Raw genomic sequence first — 22,641 nt, 5'->3', positions numbered from 1 at the left:
CGTTTGGTTTTGTTTCGTAACGTTTGTAAACGTTTGTCTTAAATCGCTAAAAAGGTTAAACATTTGGATTTGTTTCATAACGTTTTTTAAACGTTTGGCTTAATTTGCTAAAAAGGCGAAACACTTGGATTTGTTTTGTAACGTTTGTAAACGCTTGGCTTAAATTGCTAAAAAGGTGAAAAGCTTGGATTTGTTTCGTAACGTTTGTAAACGTTTGGCTTATATCGCTAAAAAGGTGAAACATTTTGAATTGTTTCGCAACGTTTGCAAACGTTTGGCTTAAATCGCTAAAAAGGTGAAACGTTTGGTTTTGTTCCGTAATGTTTGTAAACGTTTGGCTTAAATCGCTAAAAATGTGAAAGGTTTGGATTTGTTTCGTAACGTTTTAAATGTTTGGTTTTGTATTGTAACCTTTTCTTCGTAATGTTTGGTTTTGTTTCGTATCGTTTTAAACATTTGGTTTTGTTTCGTATTGTTTGTAAACGTTTGGCTTAATCGCCAAAAAGGTTAAACGTTTGGTTTTCTTTCGTAGCGTTTGTAAACGTTTGGCTTAAATCGCTAAAAAGGGGAAACATTGGTTTTAGTTTCGTAAGTTTGTAAACGTTCGGCTTAAATTGCTAAAAAGGTGATACGTTTGGTTTAGTTTCGTAAGTTTGTAAACGTTCGGCTAAAATTGCTAAAAAAGTGAAACGTTTGGTTTTGTTTCGTAACGTTTAAAACATTTGGCATAAATCGCTAAAAAGGTGAAACGTTTGGATTTGTTTCGCAACGTTTCGAAACGTTTGGCTTAAATTGCTAAAAAGGTGAAACGTTTGGAATTGTTTCGTATCATTTGCAAACGTTTGGCTTAAATTGCTAAAAAGGTGAAACGTTTGGATTTGTTTCATAACGTTTTAAAAGCTTGTATTTGTTTTGTAACGTTTGTAAACATTTGGCTTAAATCGCTAAAAAGGTGAAACGTTTGGATTTGTTTCGTAACGTTTGTAAAAGTTTGGCTTAAATTGCTAAAAAGGTAAAACGTTTGGATTTGTTTCGTAACGTTTGTAAACGTTTGGCTTAAATTGCTAAAAAGTTGAAAAGCTTGGATTTGTTTTCGTAACGTTTGTAAACGTTTGGCTTAAATCGCTAAAAAGGTGAAACATTTTGAATTGTTTCGTAACGTTTGCAAACTTTTGGCTTAAATCGCTAAAAAGATGAAACGTCTGGTTTGTTCCATAATATTTGTAAACGTTTGGCTTAAATCGCTAAAAATGTGAAAGGTTTGGATTTGTTTCGTAACGTTTTAAATGTTTGGTTTTGTATTGTAACCCTTTCTTCGTAACGTTTGGTTTTCTTTCGCATCGTTTTAAACATTTGGTTTTCTTTCGTATTGTTTATAAACGTTTGGCTTAATCGAAAAAAAGGTTAAACGTTTGGTTTTCTTTCGTAGCGTTTGTAAACGTTTGGCTTAAATCACTAAAAAGGGGAAACGTTTGTTTTAGTTTCAAACGTTTGTAAACGTTCGGCTTAAGTTGCTAAAAAAGGTGATACGTTTGGTTTAGTTTCGTAAGTTTGTAAACGTTCGGCTTAAATTGCTAAAAAGTGAAACGTTTGGTTTTGTTTCGTAACGTTTAAAACATTTGGCATAAACCGCTAAAAAGGTAAAACGTTTGGATTTGTTTCGTAACGTTTGTAAATGTTTGGCTTAAATAGCTAAAAAGGGGAAACGTTTGGATTTGTTTCGTAACATTTATAAACGTTTGGCTTAAATTGCTATAAAGGTGAAACGCTTGGATTTTTTTCGTAAGGTTTATAAACGTTTGGCTTATATCGCTAAAAAAGTGAAACGTTTGGATTTGTTTCGTAACATTTGGAAACGTTTGGATTTGTTTCTTAACGTTTTAATGTTTTACTGAAATCGCTAAAAATATGAAATATTTGGATTTGTTTCGCAACGTTTGTAAACGTTTGGCTTAAATCGCTAAAAAGGTGAAACGCTTGTATTTGTTTCGTAACGTTTGTAAACATTTGGCTTCAATCGCTAAAATGGTGAAACTTTTGATTTGTTTTGTAACGTTTGTTAACGTTTGGCTTAAATTGCTAAAAAGGTGAAACGTTTGGTTTTGTTTCGCAACGTTTGGAAACGTTTGGCTTAAATTGCTAAAAAGGTGAAACGTTTGGAATTGTTTCGTATCATTTGCAAACGTTTTGCTTAAATCGCTAAAAAGGTGAAACGTTTGGATTTGTTTCATAACGTTTTAAAAGTTTGTATTTGTTTTGTAACGTTTGTAAACATTTGGCTTAAATCTCTAAAAAGGTGAAACGTTTGGATTTGTTTCGTAACGTTTGTAAAAGTTTGGATTAAATTGCTAAAAAGGTAAAACGTTTGGATTTGTTTCGTAACGTTTGTAAACGTTTGGCTTAAATCTCTAAAAAGGTGAAACGTTTGGATTTGTTTCGTAACGTTTGTAAACGTTTGGCTTAAATTGCTAAAAAGGTGAAACATTTGGATTTATTTCGTAACGTTATAAACGTTTGGTTTTGTTTCGTAACGTTTGTAAACGTTTGTCTTAAATCGCTAAAAAGGTTAAACATTTGGATTTGTTTCATAACGTTTTTTAAACGTTTGGCTTAATTTGCTAAAAAGGCAAAACATTTGGATTTGTTTTGTAACGTTTGTAAACGCTTGGCTTAAATTGCTAAAAAGGTGAAAAGCTTGGATTTGTTTCGTAACGTTTGTAAACGTTTGGCTTATATCGCTAAAAAGGTGAAACATTTTGAATTGTTTCGCAACGTTTGCAAACGTTTGGCTTAAATCGCTAAAAAGGTGAAACGTTTGGTTTTGTTCCGTAATGTTTGTAAACGTTTGGCTTAAATCGCTAAAAATGTGAAAGGTTTGGATTTGTTTCGTAACGTTTTAAATGTTTGGTTTTGTATTGTAACCTTTTCTTCGTAATGTTTGGTTTTGTTTCGTATCGTTTTAAACATTTGGTTTTGTTTCGTATTGTTTGTAAACGTTTGGCTTAATCGCCAAAAAGGTTAAACGTTTGGTTTTCTTTCGTAGCGTTTGTAAACGTTTGGCTTAAATCGCTAAAAAGGGGAAACATTGGTTTTAGTTTCGTAAGTTTGTAAACGTTCGGCTTAAATTGCTAAAAAGGTCATTACGTTTGGTTTAGTTTCATAAGTTTGTAAACGTTCGGCTTAAATTGCTAAAAAAGTGAAACGTTTGGTTTTGTTTCGTAACGTTTAAAACATTTGGCATAAATCGCTAAAAAGGTGAAACGTTTGGATTTGTTTCGTAACGTTTCTAAACGTTTGGCTTAAATAGATAAAAAGGTGAAACGTATGGATTTGTTTCATAACGTTTATATAAGTTTGTCTTAAATTGCTATAAAGGTGAAACGCTTGGATTTTTTTCGTAAGGTTTATAAATGTTTGGCTTATATCGCTAAAAAAGTGAAACGTTTGGATTTGTTTCGTAACATTTGGAAACGTTTGGATTTGTTTCGTAACATTTGGAAACGTTTGGATTTGTTTCCTAACGTTTTAACGTTTGGCTTAAATCGCTAAACTGGGGAAACGTTCTGTAACGTTTGGATTTGTTTCGTAACATTTGGAAACGTTTGGATTTGTTTTGTATCATTTGGAAACGTTTGGATTTGTTTCCTAACGTTTTAACGTTTGGCTTAAATCGCTAAACTGGGGAAACGTTCAGATTCGTTTTGTAACGTTTGCAAACGTCTGGCTTAAATCGCTAAAAATGTGAAACATTTGGATTTATTTCGCAACGTTTGTAAATGTTTGGCTTAAATCTCTAAGAAGGTGAAACGCTTGGATTTGTTTCGTAACGTTTGGCTTCAATCGCTAAAAAGGTGAAACTTTTGATTTGTTTCGTAATGTTTCTTAACGTTTGGCTTAAATTGCTAAAAAGGTGAAATGTTTGGATTTGTTTCTTAACGTTTGTAAACGCTTGGCTTAAATTGCTAAAACGGTGAAACATTTGGATTTGTTTCGTAACGTTTTAAATGTTTGGTTTTATTTTGCAATGTTTGTAAACGTTTGGCTTAAATCGCTAAAAAGGTGAAACGTTTGGATTTGTTTCGCAACATTTGTAAACGTTTGGCTTAATTTGCTAAAAAGGTGAAAGGCTTGGATTTGTTTCGTAACATTTGTAAACGTTTGGCTTGAATTGCTAAAAAGGTGAAACGTTTGGATTTGTTTCGTAACGTTTGTAAACGTTTGGCTTAAATCGCTAAAAAGGTGAAACGCTTGGATTTATTTCGTAACATTTGTAAACGTTTGGCTTAAATCGCTAAAAAGATGAAACTTTTGGATTTGTTTCGGAACATTTATAAACGTTTAGCGTAAATCGCTAAAAAAGTGAAACGTTTGGATTTGTTTCGTAACGTTTTAATCGTTTGGTTTTGTTTCGGAACGTTTATAAACGTTTGGCTTAAATTGCTGAAATTTGGAAACATTTGATTTTGTTTCGTAACGTTTGTAAACGTTTGGCTTAAATCGCTAAAAAGGTGAACCATTTTTATTTGTTTCGTAACGTTTGCAAACGTTTGGCATAAATCGCTAAAAAGGGGAAACGTTTGGTTTTGTTCCGTAATGTTTGTAAACGTTTGGCTTAAATCGCTAAAAATGTGAAAGGTTTTGATTTGTTTCGTAACGTTTTAAACGTTTGTTTTGTATCGTAACCCTTTCTTTGAACGTTTGGTTTTGTTTTGTTTCGTAATGTTTTAAACGTTTGGTTTTGTTTCGTAACGTTTGTAAACGTTTGACTTAAATCGCTAAAAAAGTGAAACGTTCGGTTTAATTTCATAGCGTTTGTAAACGTTTGGCTTAAATCGCTAAAAAGGTGAAACTTTTTATTTTGTTTCGTAACTTTTGTAAAAGTTTGGCTTAAATTGCTAAAAAGGTGAAATGTTTGGATTTGTTTTGTATCGTTTGTAAACGTTTGGTATAAATCTCTAAAAAGGGGAAACGTTTGGATTTGTTCCGTAATGTTTGTAAACATTTGGCTTAACCTGCTAAAAAGGTGAAACATTTGGATTTGTTTCGTAATTTTTTAAACGTTTGGTTTTGTTTTGTAACGTTTGTAAACGTTTGGCTTAAATCGCTAAAAAGGGGAAACATTTGGATTTGTTTCGTAACGTTTGTAAACGTTTGGCTTAAATCGCTAAAAAGGTGAAACGCTTGGATTTGTTTCGTAACGTTTGTAAACGTTTGGCTTAAATCGCTAAAAAGGTGAAACGATTGGATTTGTTTCGTAACGTTTGTAAATGTTTGGCTTAAAACGCGAAAAAGGTGAAACGTTTGGATTTGTTTCGTAACGTTTATAAACGTTTGGCATAAATCGCTAAAAGGGGGAAACGTTTGCATTAGTTTCCTAACGTTTTAAACCTTTGGTTTTGTTTCGTAACGTTAATAAATGTTAGGCTTAAATCGCTAAAATTGGGAAACATTTGGTTTTGTTTCGTAATGTTTGTAAATGTTTGGCTTAAATCGCTAAAAAGGTGAAACGTATGGATTTGTTTCGTAACGTTTATAAAAGTTTGGCTTAAATTTCTATAAAGGTGAAACGCTTGGATTTTTTTCGTAAGGTTTATAAATGTTTGGCTTATATCGCTAAAAAAGTGAAACGTTTGGATTCGTTTCGTAACATTTGGAAACATTTGGATTTGTTTCCTAACGTTTTAACGTTTGGCTTAAATCGCTAAACTGGGGAAACGTTCAGATTCGTTTTGTAACGTTTGCAAACGTCTGGCTTAAATCGCTAAAAATGTGAAACATTTGGATTTATTTCGCAACGTTTGTAAATGTTTGGCTTAAATCGGTAAAAAGGTGAAACGCTTGGATTTGTTTCGTAACGTTTGGCTTCAATCGCTAAAAAGGTGAAAGTTTTGATTTGTTTCGTAACGTTTCTTAACGTTTGGCTTAAATTGCTAAAAAGGTGAAACGTTCGGTTTTTTTTTTCGCAACGTTTGGAAACGTTTGGCTTAAATTGCTAAAAAGGGGAAACGTTTGGAATTGTTTCGTATCATTTGCAAACGTTTGGCTTAAATCTCTAAAAAGGTGAAACGTTTGGATTTGTTTCATAACGTTTTAAACGTTTGTATTTGTTTTGTAACGTTTGTAAATGTTTGCTTAAGTCGCTAAAAAGGTGAAACGTTTGGATTTGTTCCGTAACGTTTGTAAAGGTTTGGCTTAAATTGCTAAAAAGGTGAAATGTTTGGATTTGTTTCGTAACGTCTGTAAACGATTGGCTTAACTCTTTAAAAAGGGGAAACGTTTGGATTTGTTTCGTAACGTTTGTAAACGCTTGGCTTAAATTGCTAAAACGGTGAAACATTTTGATTTGTTTCGTAACGTTTTAAATGTATGGTTTTATTTTGCAATGTTTGTAAACGTTTGGCTTAAATCGATAAAAAGGTGAAACGTTTGGATTTGTTTCGTAACGTTTGTAAACGTTTGGCTTAATTTGCTAAAAAGGTGAAACGTTTGGATTTGTTTCGTAACATTTGTAAAGGTTTGGCTTGAATTGCTAAAAAGGTGAAACGTTTGGATTTGTTTCGTAACGTTTCTAAACGTTTGGCTTCAATCGCTAAAAAGGTGAAACGCTTGGATTTCTTTCGTAACATTTGTAAACGTTTTTCTTAAATCGCTAAAAAGATGAAACTTTTGGATTTGTTTCGTAACGTTTATAAACGTTTGGCTTACATCTTTAATAAGGGGAAACGTTTGGATTTGTTTCGTAACGTTTGTAAACGCTTGGCTTAAATTGCTAAAACGGTGAAACATTTTGATTTGTTTCGTAACGTTTTAAATGTTTGGTTTTATTTTGCAATGTTTGTAAACGTTTGGCTTAAATCGCTAAAAAGGTGAAACGTTTGGATTTGTTTCGTAACGTTTGTAAAAGTTTGGCTTAAATCGCTAAAAAGGTGAAACGCTTGGATTTGTTTCGTAACGTTTGTAAACGTTTGGCTTCAATCGCTAAAAAGGTGAAACTTTTGATTTGTTTTGTAACGTTTGTTAACGTTTGGCTTAAATTGCTAAAAAGGTGAAACGTTTGGTTTTGTTTCGCAACGTTTGGAAACGTTTGTCTTAAATTGCTAAAAAGGTGAAACGTTTGGAATTGTTTCGTATCATTTGCAAACGTTTTGCTTAAATCGCTAAAAAGGTGAAACGTTTGGATTTGTTTCATAACGTTTTAAAAGTTTGTATTTATTTTGTAACGTTTGTAAACATTTGGCTTAAATCGCTAAAAAGGTGAAACGTTTGGATTTGTTTCGTAACGTTTGTAAAAGTTTGGATTAAATTGCTAAAAAGGTAAAACGTTTGGATTTGTTTCGTAACGTTTGTAAACGTTTGGCTTAAATCTCTAAAAAGGTGAAACGTTTGAATTTGTTTCATAACGTTTGTAAACGTTTGGCTTAAATTGCTAAAAAGGTGAAACATTTGGATTTATTTCGTAACGTTTTAAACGTTTGGTTTTGTTTTGTAACGTTTGTACACGTTTGTCTTAAATCGCTAAAAAGGTGAAACATTTGGATTTGTTTCGTAACGTTTTTTAAACGTTTGGCTTAATTTGCTAAAAAGGCGAAACACTTGGATTTGTTTCGTAACGTTTGTAAACGCTTGCCTTAAATTGCTAAAAAGATGAAAAGCTTGAATTTGTTTCGTAACGTTTGTAAACGTTTGGCTTATATCGCTAAAAAGGTGAAACATTTTGAATTGTTTCGCAAAGTTTGCAAACGTTTGGCTTAAATCGCTAAAAAGGTGAAACGTTTGGTTTTGTTCCGTAATGTTTGTAAACGTTTGGCTTAAATTGCCAAAAAGGTTAAACGTTTGGTTTTCTTTCGTAGCGTTTGTAAACGTTTGGCTTAAATCGCTAAAAAGGGGAAACGTTGGTTTTAGTTTCGTAAGTTTGTAAACGTTCGGCTTAATTTGCGAAAAAGGTGAAACGCTTGGATTTCTTTCGTAACATTTGTAAACGTTTTTCTTAAATCACTAAAAAGATGAAACTTTTGGATTTGTTTCGTAACGTTTATAAACGTTTGGCGTAAATCACTAAAAAAGCGAAACGTTTGGATTTGTTTCGTAACGTTTTAATCGTTTGGTTTTGTTTCGTAACGTTTATAAACGTTTGGCTTAAATCGCTAAAATTGGGAAACATTTGATTTTGTTTCGTAACGTTTGTAAACATTTCGCTTAAATCGCTAAAAAGGTGAAACATTTTTGTTTGTTCCGTAACGTTTGCAAACGTTTGACATAAATTGCTAAAAAGGGGAAACGTTTGGTTTTGTTCCGTAATGTTTGTAAACGTTTGGCTTAAATTGCTAAAAATGTGAAAGGTTTGGATTTGGTTCGTAACGTTTTAAACGTTTGGTTTTGTATCGTAACCCTTTCTTCGTAACGTTTGGTTTTGTTTCGTAATGTTTTAAACGTTTGGTTTTGTTTCGTAACGTTTGTAAACGTTTGGCTTAAATCGCTAAAAAGGTGAAACGTTCGGTTTTATTTCATAGCGTTTGTAAACGTTGGCTTAAATCGCTAAAAAGGTGAAACTTTTTGTTTTGTTTTGTAACGTTTGTAAAAGTTTGGCTTAAATTGCTAAAAAGGTGAAATGTTTGGATTTGTTTTGTATCGTTTGGTATAAATCTCTAAAAAGGGGAAACGTTTGGATTTGTTCCGTAACGTTTGTAAATGTTTGGCTTAAACTGCTAAAAAGGTGAAACGTTTGGATTTGTTTCGTAACGTTTTAACCGTTTGGTTTTGTTTTATAACGTTTTTATACGTTTGGCTTAAATCGCTAAAAAGGGGAAACGCTTGGATTTGTTTCGTAACTTTTGTAAACATTTGGCTTAAATCGCTAAAAAGGTGAAACGCTTGGATTTGTTTCGTAACGTTTGTAAACGTTTGGCTTAAATCGTTAAAAAGGTGAAACGCTTGGATTTGTTTCGTAACGTTTGTAAACGTTTGGCTTAAAACGCTAAAAAGGTGAAAGGTTTGGATTTGTTTCGTAACGTTTGTAAACGCTTGGCTTAAATTGCTAAAAAGGTGAAAAGCTTGGATTTGTTTCGTATCGTTCGAAAACGTTTGGCTTAAATCGCTAAAAAGGTGAAACATTTTGAATTGTTTCGCAACGTTTGCAAACGTTTGGCTTAAATTGCTAAAAAGGTGAAACGTTTGGTTTGGTTCCGTAATATTTGTAAACGTTTGGCTTAAATCGCTAAAAATGTGAAAGGTTTGGATTTGTTTCGTAACGTTTTAAATGTTTGGTTTTGTATTGTAACCCTTTCTTCGTAATGTTTGGTTTTGTTTCGTATCGTTTTAAACATTTGGTTTTGTTTCGTATTGTTTGTAAACGTTTGGCTTAATCGCCAAAAAGGTTAAACGTTTGGTTTTCTTTCGTAGCGTTTGTAAGCGTTTGGCTTAAATCGCTAAAAAGGGGAAACGTTGGTTTTAGTTTCGTAAGTTTGTAAACGTCCGGCTTAAATTGCTAAAAAGGTGATTCGTTTGGTTTAGTTTCGTAAGTTTGTAAACGTTCGGCTTAAATTGCTAAAAAAGTGAAACGTTTGGTTTTGTTTCGTAACGTTTAAAACATTTGGCATAAATCGCTAAAAAGGAGAAACGTTTGGATTTGTTTCGTAACGTTTCGTAACGTTTGGCTTAAATAGATAAAAAGGTGAAACGTATGGATTTGTTTCGTAACGTTTATAAAAGTTTGGCTTAAATTGCTATAAAGGTGAAACGCTTGGATTTTTTTCGTAAGGTTTATAAATGTTTGGCTTATATCGCTAAAAAAGTGAAACGTTTGGATTTGTTTCGTAACATTTGGAAACGTTTGGATTTGTTTCATAACATTTGGAAACGTTTGGAATTGTTTCCTAACGTTTTAACGTTTGGCTTAAATCGCTAAACTGGGGAAACGTTCAGATTCGTTCTGTAACGTTTGGATTTGTTTCGTAACATTTGGAAACGTTTGGATTTGTTTCGTAACATTTGGAAACGTTTGGATTTGTTTCCTAACGTTTTAACGTTTGGCTTAAATCGCTAAACTGGGGAAACATTCAGATTCGTTTTGTAACGTTTGCAAACATCTGGCTTAAATCGCTAAAAATGTGAAACATTTGGATTTATTTCGCAACGTTTGTAAATGTTTGGCTTAAATCTCTAAATAGGTGAAACGCTTGGATTTGTTTCGTAACGTTTGGCTTCAATCGCTAAAAAGGTGAAACTTTTGATTTGTTTCGTAACGTTTCTTAACGTTTGGCTTAAATTGCTAAAAAGGTGAAATGTTTGGATTTGTTTCGTAACGTTTGTAAACGCTTGGCTTAAATTGCTAAAACGGTGAAACATTTGGATTTGTTTCGTAACGTTTTAAATGTTTGGTTTTATTTTGCAATGTTTGTAAACGTTTGGCTTAAATCGCTAAAAAGGTGAAACGTTTGGATTTGTTTCGTAACATTTGTAAACGTTTGGCTTAATTTGCTAAAAAGGTGAAAGGCTTGGATTTGTTTCGTAACATTTGTAAACGTTTGGCTTGAATTGCTAAAAAGGTGAAACGTTTGGATTTGTTTCGTAACGTTTGTAAACGTTTGGCTTAAATCGCTAAAAAGGTGAAACGCTTGGATTTCTTTCGTAACATTTGTAAACGTTTTGCTTAAATCGCTAAAAAGATGAAACTTTTGGATTTGTTTCGTAACATTTATAAACGTTTGGCGTAAATTGCTAAAAAAGTGAAACGTTTGGATTTGTTTCATAACGTTTTAATCGTTTGGTTTTGTTTCGGAACGTTTATAAACGTTTGGCTTAAATCGCTGAAATTGGGAAACATTTGATTTTGTTTCGTAACGTTTGTAAACGTTTGGCTTAAATCGCTAAAAAGGTGAAACATTTTTATTTGTTTCGTAACGTTTGCAAACGTTTGGCATAAATCGCTAAAAAGGGGAAACGTTTGGTTTTGTTCCGTAATGTTTGTAAACGTTTGGCTTAAATCGCTAAAAATGTGAAAGGTTTTGATTTGTTTCGTAATGTTTTAAACGTTTGGTTTTGTATCGTAACCCTTTCTTCGTAACGTTTGGTTTTGTTTCGTAATGTTTTAAACGTTTGGTTTTGTTTCGTAACGTTTCTAAACGTTTGGCTTAAATCGCTAAAAAAATGAAACGTTCGGTTTTCTTTCATAGCGTTTGTAAACGTTTGGCTTAAATCGCTAAAAAGGTGAAACTTTTTATTTTGTTTCGTAACTTTTGTAAAAGTTTGGCTTAAATTGCTAAAAAGGTGAAATGTTTGGATTTGTTTTGTATCGTTTGTAAACGTTTGGTATAAATCTCTAAAAAGGGGAAACGTTTGGATTTGTTCCGTAACGTTTGTAAACGTTTGGCTTAAACTTCTAAAAAGGTGAAACATTTGGATTTGTTTCGTAATTTTTTAAACGTTTGGTTTTGTTTTGTAACGTTTGTAAACGTTTGGCTTAAATCGCTAAAAAGGGGAAACATTTGGATTTGTTTCGTAACGTTTGTAAAAGTTTGGCTTAAATCGCTATAAAGGTGAAACGCTTGGATTTGTTTCGTATCGTTTGTAAACGTTTGGCTTAAATCGCTAAAAAGGTGAAACGCTTGGATTTGTTTCGTAACGTTTGTAAATGTTTGGCTTAAAACGCGAAAAAGGTGAAACGTTTGGATTTGTTTCGTAACGTTTATAAACGTTTGGCATAAATCGCTAAAAGGGGGAAACGTTTGCATTAGTTTCCTAACGTTTTAAACCTTTGGTTTTGTTTCGTAACGTTAATAAATGTTAGGCTTAAATCGCTAAAATTGGGAGACATTTGGTTTTGTTTCGTAACATTTGTAAACGTTTGGCTTAAATCGCTAAAAAGGTAAAACGTATGGATTTGTTTCGTAACGTTTATAAAAGTTTGGCTTAAATTGCTATAAAGGTGAAACGCTTGGATTTTTTCGTAAGGTTTATAAATGTTTGGCTTATATCGCTAAAAACGTGAAACGTTTGGATTTGTTTCGTAACATTTGGAAACGTTTGGATTTGTTTCCTAACGTTTTAACGTTTGGATTAAATCGCTAAACTGGGGAAACGTTCAGATTCGTTTTGTAACGTTTGCAAACGTCTGGCTTAAATCGCTAAAAATGTGAAACATTTGGATTTATTAACTCTAACACCTCACATGCTAGGTGTCACACACCAAGTAAAGGTGTTGCCACCATTCGACACCTCACATGCTAGGTGTCACACACCAAGTATAGGTGTTGCCACCATCTGACACATCACATGCTAGGTGTCACACATCAAGCATAGGTGTTGCCACCTTCTGACACGTCGGATGCAAGGTGTCACACATAGAGACATACATGACATCATCACGTGACATCATCGCATGACATCATCGTGACATCATCGCATGACATCATCGTGACATCATCACATTGACTTGGATAAAATACAATTAGGTGCCTACTAATTTATAAATTTTACAAATTAGTCCCTAATTTATACTTGTTTTTCATCTTAGATTAATTTCCGAGATATGCTAGTATCTATATAAAATCGATCTCTCGTACACGCAATCGATTGCACACCCTATTGTGTGTGACTAACTAGGTTCACATCTATATGGCAACGAGAGTAATAAGAAATGCCTTTCTTATATTAAATAATTAAATCCCATTAATTATTAATTCTCGTAGATCGTGAGTGACGTCTAGCAACATATCACGACCCCCAAATAGATATGAATGTTGCGATGCATTCATTATGAACCAATGTTCATAATTACCGTACACTCAAAATTCCCTTCATCTAAGATTCTGATCTCGACTAGATGTCACGGTTAAGTCAAACACTATTTGTCTTGATCATATGACCTCATCTCAGTTCTTATTCTTGATTAATATGACTTCCACTACAAACAACTTTCTAAGTAAGTCATATACACCTGCGCAGGTTTTATCATCTATCAAGAACAATTAGAGATAGCATAGAATCTTTTCTCCGTTCATCCGGAGTGATAAATCCTCTCTTTCTTAAACCCTTATCTCCATATACAACTAACTAATCCAACACATCCCGCGACCCTAGCTCATGAAAGATTTAGAGATAAGGAGTATCAAACTCTAATCACCAATATACAAGATAGTGTCACCTCAAGTCAAAGGACATATGTACAATTATGAACTAGATGATATTAAATTGACTTTGATGAAATACCATGTATAAGTCATCTAGCGTCACTTGTTCTACTAACTCAAACCCTTTGAGTGTCCACATATTTATTCTGATCCCCATCAAGTAGTATGAGGCTCACTACTTCCTATAATTAGTAACTCTTTACTAATCAGGAGAACAAACAGAGGTGACGATCTTTCCGGGATAATGCAATGCCCTTATACATAGGACCCCATCCATCGTGAACGTTTATTTACATCACTTGTATAATAGAAGCTGTCATTCATATTCTTAACACCTTAAGAATAGATTCTACACAATGTGATAAGGACAATATGTAATAAGTAAACGCTTTGTTGATGAGAAACTTAGTTTAAATAAAACATATATATCATTGCCATTGGGATTTGTTTATACAAGCATACAGACAAAATGGCCCTAGGGCACATACTACTAACAATCTCCCACTTGCACTAGTGCCATTGGCTACTATATTTAAGCCCCATTTTCTGAAGATGTAAATCTAATTAACTCTGGGTCATGGGCTTTGTTAGTGGGTCAGCCGTGTTATCGGCTGATGCTATCTTTTGGAGAGACACATCTCCTTATCCAACAATCTCTCGGATGATATGATAGCGCCTTTATATGTGTTTGGATTTCTGGTGAGACCGGGGTTCCTTTGCCTAGGCTATAGCACCATTGTTGTCGCGGAAAAGAGGAACTGCCGACTCAATGGTAGGAACCACACCAAGTTCAGAAACAAACTTCTTTATCCAAACAGCTTCCTTCGCAGCATCTGATACCGCACTATACTCGGCTTTTGTGGTGGAATCTGTAGTGGTTTTTGTTTGGAACTTTTCCAACTCACTGCTCCTCCATTACATGTGAATACGAATCCGGATATAGACTTACGATCGTCTATATCTGATTGAAAATCAGAATCTGTAAAACTGTCTATTTGTAGATCACCTCCTTCATATGTTAAGATCATATCTTTAGTTCTTCTCAAGTACATAAAAATATTCTTAACTGTCATCCAGTGTTCCGAACCTGGATTGGATTGATATCGGCTAGTCAAACTAACCGCATAGGAAATATCTGGTCTTGTACACAACATAGCGTACATAAGACTACCAATTGTCGAAGCATATGGTATCTTTTGCATTTCATCTTTTTCCTTAGATGTCTTTGGAGACATATCCTTTGAAAGGTGAATTCCATGCCTTACGGGAATCAGTCCTCTCTTAGAATTTTCCATATTGAACTTCTTCAATATCTTTTCTAAGTAGAGCCTTTGGGAGAGACCTATTATTCTCTTAGATCTATCTCTATAGAGTCTAATACTGAGAATGTAAGTTGCTTCTCCGAGGTCTTTCATGGAGAAAGTTTTGGATAACCAAAGCTTTACAGAGGTTAACATACCGACATCATTTCCTATTAGTAAAATGTCATCTACGTACAAGACTAGGAACGTGATTGCGCTCCCACTAACCTTCTTATAAACACATGGTTCATCTTCGTTTTCGATAAACTCGTAACTCTTTATAGCTTCATCAAAACGACGATTCCAACTTCTCGAAGCTTGCTTCAATCCATATATGGATCGTTTAAGCTTACACACTTTGGAACCTTCTTCGGATTTAAAACCCTTAGGTTGTTCTATATAAATTTCCTCCTCAATATATCCATTAAGGAATGCGGTCTTGACATCCATTTGCCAAACCTCATAATCTAAATGTGCAGCTATGGCAAGAAGAATCCGGATGGACTTAAACATGGCTATAGGCGAGAAAGTCTCTTCATAATCGACTCCTTGCCTTTGGCAAAACCCTTTCACAACAAGGCAAGCTTTAAAAGTCTCCACTTTTCCATCAGCACCAATTTTACGCTTGAAGACATTTGTTCCCTATTGGTATAATACCTTCGGGTGGATTGACTAGCTCCCAAACTTGGTTACTGTACATGGAATCCATTTCAGATTTTATAGCTTCAAGCCATCTTGAAGAATCTATATCACATATAGCTTCTTCATAAGTAGAAGGATCAACAATTTGATCATTTTTTCCATGAATAAAAAACTCTTGAATATCGTGTAGAAAACAATATCTCTCTGGTGGATGAGATACTCTACTTGATCTTCGAGGTGTTTTTGTAGATTTTACTAATTCTGGTTCACTATCGGTTTGATTAATCTCCATTGTATCATTTTCTTGGTTTTTAGATGACTCATCATCTAATTCAATATTCCTTCCTTTTCCACCTTCTTGAATAAACTATTTTTCAAAAAATGGGCATCCCGACTAACAACGATTGTTTGTTCGGACGGAATATAGAAATAATATCCTAAACTGTGTTTAGGATAACCAATGAACCGTCCCATGATTGATCTTGATTCTAACTTGTCGGTTATCAACTTTTTGATTTATGCCGAACATCCCCAAATCTTAATATGCATAAGACTTGGTTCCTTACCATACCATATCGCATAAGGTATTCTCGAAGCGGATTTAGTTGGTACTCGATTTATAATATAATTTGCGCTAAGAAGTGCATGACCCCATAATGAAATGGGTAAATCAGTATAGCTCATCATTGATCGTACCATGTCTAACAATGTACGATTTCTCCGTTCCGATACACCATTCAACTGTGCTGTTCCCGTAGGAGTCAGTTGAGAAATAATACCGCATTCTTTAAGAATGTACCAAATTCCGTACTCAAGTATTCACCTCCTTGATCAGATCGTAGGATTTTAATACCTTTTCCAATTTTGTATTCTAGTTCATTTTTGAAATCTTTGGATTTTTCAAAAGCTACACTCTTGTTCTTTATAAGAACAACATACCCATACCGTGATAAATCATCAGTGAAGGTAATGAAGTATAAATATACACCTCGTGCCATTTCTTTAAATGGACCACATACATCAATATGTATGATTTCCAAAGTATCTTTGGCTCTACCACTTTGTCCCACAAAGGGTGATCGAGTCATCTTGCCTTTAAGACATGACTCACAAGTTGAAATTGATGCCGAATCCAGATTGCTCAAGATTCCCATCTTATCCAACTTGTTAAGTCTATGTTCTGCAATATGTCCTAATCGTAAGTGCCATAATTGTTTCGAGGTTTGATCACTTATGGTATATATTTCAAAAACATTATTTGTATTGCTAACATCTTCATTTATACAATAAAGATTGTTTTGTACATAACCATAACCAACGATTTTATTATCATAGATAATTTTACAAACATCCTTTGTAAAAAGGACATCATACCCTAATCTTGTCATACAAGAAATGTTAATGATATTTCTATAAGCGTTTGGTAAGTACAAAACATTGTTCAAATACAAAACATTGTTTATACAACAAAATAGAAGATGATCCTATAGCTTTAGCCGCAACACTTGTGTTATTTCCAAGCTTCAAGATCACTTCATCCTTGTCCAACTTCCTCTCATTTGCTAGATCCTGTAAGGATGAACAAATGTGAGAACTAGCTCTGGTATCTAATACCCATGCTTTGGACGAGCTATCGTTATTGGAATTGAAATAACAAGAAATTGACATACCCTCACCGGGATTTTCATTCTTCTTGTTGTTGCCCTTGGATTCCAAATACTTGGGGCAATTTCGTTTCCAATGTCCTTCGCCTTCACAAAAGAAACACTTTCCTTTGCTCTCTGAAGTGCCCTTCTTTTTCGCAATGGCCTTTTGGGCCTTCAAAACGTTCTTCTTAGTTTTCTTCTTCTTAGTCTTACTAGAAGAAGCAACCACAAGAGAAACTTCCTTTCCCTTAACATTATTCTTTTCAGCAGTTATCAACATGTTTGATAACTCGACAAGAGTACATTCTATCCGATTCATATAGTAATTTGTGATGAAATTACCATATGATTCCGGAAGGGGTTGAAGGATCATATCCGTTTGGAGATTGAAGTCCATGATGAAATCTAGACCCTCTAGCCGTTCGATACATCGAATCATCATGTTCACATGTTCTCCAACACCCTTTCCCTCGGAGTGCTTCGCCCGAAATAATTGCTTAGATATCTCATATCTAGCAAAATGACTTGATTCACCATACAACTCTTGTAAGTGAAACAATATTTCGCGAGTTCCCGGATATTTCCCGTGTTGCTTTTGCAACTCGTTATTCATAGATGCTAACATATAACACTTGGCTTGTTCGTCATCTAACTTCCACTTGCGCAATGCCCCATGTTCCTCGGGAGGTGCCTCAATCGGCAATGGTCCCCGAACATTTGTCTCAAGAACATATGCTATGTGTGTTCACTTGCAAGAACTATTTTGGGATTTCTTAACCAATCACCAAAGTTAGGATCCACTAAGCGATTATTGTCGAGAATGCTACTTAACGGATTCGATTTCATCTTATCTAATCAACCTATAGATATAAAAGATCTATAATTAGTATTATTGTCTTGTATATTTAAATCATAATGATTTGGTCTTTATCAAAATGGTCTCCCACTATCTTTTTCGAATCCTACACTTTCAAAATAGGAAACGTAAATCTTTGTTGTAAAAGATTTCAAGCGGGTGATTGAATTCTTATACTCATTTATCTTTCCCCTAGTACTTAATGCTATTCTTGGGATCAAAATGATATATAAGTGAACAACTATTTGTTCATCATATCTCATATGAGGTTCAATCATTTCCGGCTCATAATGCTTTCACCCTCAAGTACTTAATGCTATTCTTGGGTTTCCACATTAGTTAAGTTTAACCCATTTAATCAATTAAGATGTATCGATTTGAATAATATACGACTCAGGTACGCTAATTGCCTTTCTCGCCGTATATTATGTCGATTACACCCGCAACATCGCATGCTTAACAATAAACTCGACAACATCTCTTGACGATATCATCTCACCCCTATGTATCCATAGCCGACAAGATGATAACTCAAGGCGTGTTAGTTTATTGCTCCAATGGAGAGCTATTGATAAATCAATTTAATGATTAATCAATATAAACTTAATGTTTTAACTTTTAGGAAGCTTTCTTAGGGTTTTCAGTTATTCCGGTCTCACTAAGCACACAACGCATTTTAGCATGCATCTCATACATATTAAAGCTAAAATGAATCATGCAATCACACATGTATGATCATGGACTTCCTAGGTCTCATTCTTTAGCCACAAAAGAATAAGCAAACTATTACATGTTCTACACTATTTTGTTGATGATAACATAATGCACAAGCGAATCATGTATTGTGTTACATAATCACATTAGAAAAATTCCCAAGAAAAATTGGAGAGTCACGAGCGGACCAATTATGTACCAATCTCCTAGACAGAATTTAATCAAATGTAATTAATTTCACAATAGCGTTTGCTTGTTTTTGCAAACAAGACCTAACCCCTCGGAATTATAAATTACATGCTCAATAATAATTCCTAAGTCCATGATTATTAATACATGCATTCAATCATAAAACATTAATACTTGATGATACGGTGGCTCTGATACCACTGTTGGCGCAGCGGGACACGAGGGTCCAGATTGTATATTTTAATTCAAAATCGGAATTCCAATAATCCGGATCCAAAAATTGATCATATCAATAACAAATAAATCGTCGTATAATCTAATAATTAAGGAACACATCTAGAAATCGTAAGAAGAATACCTATGTCGATTCTACAACGATTCTTGTAGTCCCGATAGTACGGCGACCTCAAGCTCGTTCACACGAGTATGCGTTTGATTGAATCCTCACCTTGAAGTAATCCCCAAGAGCTCCTCTTGCCGAGCAACCCTAAGCTCAAACTCTCGCCGCGATTACGTCTTTACTCAGATGTATGAAAAACTTTCGCCAAGCTTTTCTATGATTGATGACTACTTGAACTCTTTCAAATATGCTCTCTTAAGTGTGGTGTGTCTAGAATGAGCAAAGGCAACCTCTATTTATAGGCAAGAGTTTGTAGGAAACTCTGACACCTCACATGCTAGGTGTCACACACCAAGCAAAGGTGTTGCCACCATTCGACACCTCACATGCTAGGTGTCACACACCAAGCATAGGTGTTGCCACCATCTGACAAATCACATGCTAGGTGTCACACATCAAGCATAGGTGTTGCCACCTTCTGACATATCGTATGCTAGGTGTCACACATAGAGACATACATGACATCATCACGTGACATCATCGCATGACATCATCGTGACATCATCGCATGGCATCATCGTGACATCATCACATTGACTTGGATAAAATACATTTAGGTGCCTACTAATTTATAACTCTTACAAATTAGTCCCTAATTTATACTTGTTTTTCATCTCACATTAATTTCCGAGATATGCTAGTATCTATATAAAATCGATCTCTCGTAAACGCAATCGATTGCACACCCTATTGTGTGTGACTAACTAGGTTCACATCTATATGGCAACGAGAGTCATAAGAAATGCCTTTTTTATATTAAATAATTAAATCCCATTAATTATTAATTCTCGTAGATCATGAGTGACGTCTAGCAACATATCACAACCCCCAAATAGATATGAATGTTTCGATGCATTCTTTATGAACCAATGTTCATATTTACCGTACACTCAAAATACCCTTCATCTAAGATTCTGATCTCGACTAGTGTCATGGTTAAGTCAAACACTGTTTGTCTTGATCAATGACCTCATCTCAGTGATTATTCTTGTTAAATATGGCTTCCACTAGAAATAACTTTCTAAGTAAGTCATATACACTTGCGCAGGTTTTATTATCCATCAAGAACAATTTGAGATAGCATAGAATCTTTTCTCCATTCATCCGGAGTGATAAATCCTCTCTTGGTTTGTCACGACCCGAAATCTCGAGTCGAGACCGGTGCTAGGGAATGGGAGTGGTTGCTCCAAAACCCGTAGCAAGCCTAAAAACGAGTAGAAATTTTTTGCAAACAAACATAACACGTTTTCGGAAAAGACCTCTTCAAACAATACGATCATGTATATCAAAATATTACTATTACTTTCTGAAAACCAAAGCGGAAACATCTTAGAAACCAGGGTCTTATAATGCGATACATCGTTTTAGCATTGCCCTGTCTCAATTCATATCACATCATAACAAAAGCCAATTCCACTCATGGGTAATTGGTACAGAATTCAAACGGATCAAACAAGGTTTCACAAACCTTTAACATATACAAATCGTATCAGAGTTTAACATTCAAAACCGTTTGAAATCAAAACCATCTTATATACAGACATCTACCGACTACTGTAGCGCTGCAAAGTAAAACTTACTTCTAATCATACTTTCAAAATCATTGTAGACTTCCGGGATAAGAATGGAAGCCCAATACTTCAAATATTCTTAACCTGAAACAAAACACTGTGGGGGAGTCAGATAACGCTGAGTGAATATACATCGCTAATGGGCATACTCAAAATCAACATCGCATTTTAAAAACAAATCCAATATATATATATGAAAATACATATTTCAAGCTATTGATCCGATCGAAACCCTAATCCAAAACTAACCTGGATTAGGGTAGCATTCTTATTCAAAACAAGCAAATATAATTTCTTAATCCTTATGGTAGGTTACGGGATAGTTCAAGCATGTCAACCATACCATCTAGTTGGGCACCAGGATAGTTCAACCAACATGCCTCATACCATCTTAAATCCAACGATCGATCTGAGTCCCGGGATAGTTCAACCATGGCGACTCGTTAGATACAGGCCGCGGGATTGTTCAACCATGCTGAACTCGTATCGGATTCACAAACAATAAGAGTACTCTTCATAGTTTTCGAGACTAATTCTACGACTTACCCGGACACTGGTGATCACACAGCCTATTGACGCCCAATAAGTAGCTCGTTCCCCGGGATCATATACTAGTTTTCATAATTCAATATGATTGATAATTCGATATACAAATCTCATATATGTAACGGACAAATAATATATCATGCGATGCGTTTTAATACTAATTAGTAGTATAGCATAAAATAAATATAGCGTATAATACGCAAAGGTAGTGTGTACTCACTACTTGCTATCCATAGCCTTCAATCAAGCAAAGCGGTTTTACGTTCCTCGAATTCCATGTTCCATCGTAGTTGCCTCGTCGGGTCTACGTAATTACAATAACTATTTGTAATAAATACGGATTCTAACTCAAAATACTTTAATCACCGATCACATAACACATAAATTCTATCGTATCGTATCCCCCCGAAACGAAACCATAATTATTTAAGTTTAACATTCAAAACCGTTTGAAATCAAAACCATACTCATACACAGACATCTACCGACTACTGCAGCGCTGCGAAGTAAAACTTACTTCTAATCATACTTTCAAAATCGTTGTAGACTTCCGGAATAAGAATGGAAGCCCAATACTTCAAATATTCTTAACCTGAAACGAAACACTGTGGGGGAGTCAGCTAACGCTGAGTGAATATACATCACTAATAGGCATACTTAAAATCAACATCGCATTTTAATAACAAATCCAATATATATATGAACATATAATACATATTTCAAGCAATTGATCTGATCGAAACCCTAATCCAAAACTAACCTGGACTAGGGTAGAATTCTTATTCAAAACAAGCAAATATAATTTCTTAATCCTGATGGTAGGTTACGGGATAGTTCAAGCATGTCAACCATACCATCTAGTTGGGCACCAGGATAATTCAACCAACATGCCTCATACCATCTTAAATCCAACGATCGATCTGAGTCGCGGGATAGTTCAACCATGGCGACTCGTTAGATACAGGCCGCGGGATAGTTCAACCATACTGAACTCGTATCAGATTCACAAACAATAAGAGTACTCTTCATAGCTTTCGAGACTAATTCTATGACTTACCCGGACAATGGTGATCACACAGCCTATTGACGCCCAATAAGTAGCTCGTTCCCCGAGATCATATACTAGTTTTCATAATTCAATATGATTGATAATTCGATATACAAAACTCATATATATAACAGACAAATAATATATCATGCGATGTGTTTTAATACTAATTAGTAGTATAGCATAAAATAAATATAGCGTATAATACGCAAAGGTAGTGTATACTCACTACTTGCTATCCATAGCCTTCAATCAAGCAAAGCGGTTTTACATTCCTCAAATTCCATGTTCCGTCGTAGTTGCCTCGTCGGGTCTACGTAATTACAATAACTATTTGTAATTAATACGGATTCTAACTCAAAATACTTTAATCACCGATCACATAAAAAATAAATTCTATCGTATCGTATCCCCCCAAAACGAAACCATAATTATTTAATCAAATCATTAACAAGTTAACATTTTGTTAACTCCAAAATATTTTCCCAAAACTAGCTTAACTAGTCGACTTTAGGCTATTAAAGCGTTTATTTAAAATAGCCTGACTCCCGAACAAACTTGACATTCTTAAAGTCCGTAACCCCGTCTACGACTTTTGTTT

The sequence above is a fragment of the Mercurialis annua genome, linkage group LG3, assembly GCF_937616625.2.
Source record: "Mercurialis annua linkage group LG3, ddMerAnnu1.2, whole genome shotgun sequence".
Lineage (NCBI taxonomy): Eukaryota > Viridiplantae > Streptophyta > Magnoliopsida > Malpighiales > Euphorbiaceae > Mercurialis > Mercurialis annua.
Note: the sequence above shows the minus strand (reverse complement) of the source record.